Source organism: Lipotes vexillifer, unplaced genomic scaffold, assembly GCF_000442215.2.
Source record: "Lipotes vexillifer unplaced genomic scaffold, Lipotes_vexillifer_v1.1 scaffold28, whole genome shotgun sequence".
Lineage (NCBI taxonomy): Eukaryota > Metazoa > Chordata > Mammalia > Artiodactyla > Lipotidae > Lipotes > Lipotes vexillifer.
The window spans coordinates 410,115-413,523 of record NW_006793929.1 but is presented as its reverse complement, the minus strand read 5'-3'; the positions used below and the strand labels follow the sequence as shown (position 1 = coordinate 413,523).

General features: G+C 43.0%; 1 pseudogene; it reads right to left on the bottom strand.

The window, feature by feature from the left end:
• Nucleotides 1–257: 257 nt before the first annotated feature.
• LOC103079727 (uncharacterized protein C3orf17 pseudogene) overlaps nt 258–3,409 on the bottom strand; it is a 46,865-nt pseudogene continuing 43,713 nt past the window's right edge.

Here is a 3,409-nt window from a genome sequence, read left to right as displayed (position 1 = left end):
GAGAACACATCAAAAGGACAGGAGGGCCAGCTGGAAGGGGCTTCTGCAGGCCAAGTCTGGGACAATTTAAGCAGAAAAATGGGTAATAAGCATAACAAACTATAATCTATTGCATAAAGCAGTTCATTCATTCATGAGTGCAGAGACATAAACCAAAGAGTAAATGAGGGAGAAAGTAAAGTTCTTCCTTTTAGTACAATTCCAACTGATAAGCGTAGAAAGAAACATGGAATTAGAAAATCACCATCTGTCAACTATCATAACTGATCTGGGTAAGAATCATCAATGGATTTTATTTGCATCGTTGTCCAAGAATCAGTTTCATTTTCATTGCTTTCTATAAGATTTTCATGAATTTGTTTCTCCTTAGTTTGTATGACAGGACTTGAAACTCTTCTATTCAACACTTGCTTATTGTTAGGGTAGAGATCAGCTGTACGAACTGTAGGGTGTGAGAGTCTCCCTTTAACGATATCGGTAGCACTCTGAGTCCCTTGAGGGGGCTGCTGGGCTTCCTTTAAAATAGTCGATTGCAACTTTCTCTGTGGTTTCCTTCGTTTCAATGAAAATTTATTCTGTGATCTTCGTCTCAGATGATTCTTCAAAGTTTTGCTACCTGAGCCATGAAGAAGGCAGTTGCAAATTGATGTTTTTATGCACTCTAGTTTCTTTGGCAAACTATAGCCTTGAGCTTCCACATGTTTAAGCCGGTTACTTTTAAGAAGTTTATTACCCAGAAAGGTGGTCTGAGCCTTGAGTTTTTTGCTCCTACACCACAGAATTGCCATTTGGATCTCTTCAGAAAGTTGTACGAAAGTCTCAGTTTCTCGGAATCTTTGCACAAGACTTTTTACACAGGGAGTTCCTATTGTTTTCCAAGAAGAATGTTTGGTTGCCTTTAGTTTGGATTGAGAACACTTAAACTCAAAACTGTTCTCCTGAATAGCTTTGTGTTTCAGCTGTTTGCAGAAAGCCCTCACGTCAAATTCTGATGACTTTTCTTTTAAGATTTTCTTATTCTTTACTGGCTGTCCAAGATCCACATTATTGTGAATATTGATCTTCATTTGTTTAGCTTTTTTGGAAATTCTAAGTAATGTTTCTTCACTGGACCTCTGTGATTGCTCTTTTGTTAGAAATAGTTTATTTAGCAGTTTAGTTACTCCTTTAGCTGCAAAAGCTGTAGGCATTTTTTTCTTAAAGATTTCAAAGTAGGGCTCTCCTAAAAATTCAGCAATATCAGAAGGAAAGGTAAAACCTTTGAAGTAAGGCAATGGTTGAATCCTGGAGACCTCTTGAAGTAATCCAAACAATGGCTCATATAAAGAAACCAGCCTTTTTAAAACATGTTTATAGAGAACCCTGGTGGCGCAGTGGTTGAGAGTCCGCCTGCCGATGCAGGGGACGCAGGTTCGTGCCCCAGTCCGGGAGGATCCCACGTGCCGCGGAGCGGCTGGGCCCATGAGCCATGGCCGCTGAGCCTGCGTGTCCGGAGCCATAACCTGCTCACCAGCCCAACCATCACAAGGTTTAAAATAATGAATTCTTGCAAACCTAGATGTTTCACAGTCAAGTTTAGCTGATTCAAGGATACAGAAATGTCTTGCAGCAACAGTCCAACAAGCGAAGTAGCAAATTGCAGGCTCCCAAAATCTTCATCAACACCAGTTCCACCACTGGTTGGCTAGGGACGACACATGCTTTGGTATTTACAGGCTGATTTTCATTAGAAGAAAATGACTCAGAGAGATCTTGAATTGAACCTTCCAAATTCATGTCTTTCAAGCGTTTTAAACATTGTTCAACCTACTAGAAACAAGACTGGGAAGGAATCCAACATAGTTCCTTTTTAAATTGTTTTTTGAAATGCTGTTTGAGGGCCAAATGGGGCTTGTGGCGGCCCATTCTGTTGTGATTGCTGTAAAGGACTGCACATAATACATCTGTTTCTGCATCTAAGATTTGGCTCTTCAGTGACAATGTAACGAGACAGCATTCTTTAATTACAGCTGCAATGCAAAGGTCTTGATAGAACACTTTAGACCACGCTCTCCTAAATGACATCATTAGATCCTCCCAACAACCCGGTGATACGGAAAACTAACTCCATTTTACAGATAAGAAACGAGGGATCCAGAAAGATTGCGGTTTAACTGCAGAGTGCTTGGGTGACGACCCGCAGCCTCTCAGAGGCAGAGGTCGAGAAAGACTGAGGGGTAACCACGGCACTTGGTGGCCTGAGTGAACGCAGGGTCCCCAAGCAGCAATTTTTCCTGACGCTAGCTGCGTCCGCCCTCTTTCCCCATCTCGATGCGGGGCTGGATCTTGGGCCTTCGGCGCCCCAGCCAGGCCCTGCGGTAGATTCGGTGGGTCCAGCGAGGAAGGGCGATGCCAGATGCCTCAATGGATTCTTTAACCAGTGGGTGAAAGTATGAGGAGTAACATATTTACAGTCTCAAGTGATCTTACTATGAGATACATATTAACAACAAAGGGAAAAATGGTAACTTTCTGTGAGGGAATCTGACAGACAGGATCTTAATAAAGTGATGACAGGGCCAGTGAATGGGACTAATCAACAGCATATGCCTCCCACTGTAAGACACACTAAGACGGCTGCAGCACCGCCCCATGCCACACCTGCCAAAAGTGCATAATGTGAATCTAAGCAGGAGGAAACCACGGGCAAACCCAAGTGGAGGGACATTATCCAAAACACAGGCAGTTGTCTTCAAAAATGTCAATGTCAAAGTCATGAAATACAAAGACAGATTCAGGAACTGTTCCAGATTAAAGGAGACTAAAGAGACAGGATGGTTTAAGGCACCACAGAATCTTGGATTTCCTTTTGCTCTAAAGTGGCCTACTGGCAAGATCTGAAAAAGACCTGCAGATTAAATAATAGTGTTGCATCAACATTTAATTTCCTGATTTCTAATAATCATGCTGTTGTTTTGTAAGAGAACGTCCTTGTTTTTATGAAATACACAATAAAGTATTTAGCAGTAAAGGCGTATCAAGTCTGCAACTTAACATTAAACATTTCAGAGAAAAGTAATCACACACACACACAAATATGAGAGAGGACAAACCAAATGTCAACATTTGGAGAATCTGGGTAAAGGATATCTTGGAACTCTTTGGATTACTCTTTCAACTTTTCAGTGAATCTGAAATAATATATTTTAAAAAAATTTTTAAGAGAGCAAGGTAGGGCTTCCCTGGTGGCACAGTGGTTGAGAGTCCGCCTGCCGATGCAGGGTACGCGGGTTCGTGCCCCGGTCCGGGAAGATCCCACATGCCGCGGAGTGGCTGGGCCCGTGAGCCACGGCCGCTGAGCCTGCGCGTCCGGAGCCTGTGCTCCGCAACGGGAGAGGCCACAACAGTGAGAGGCCCGTGTACCGGGAAA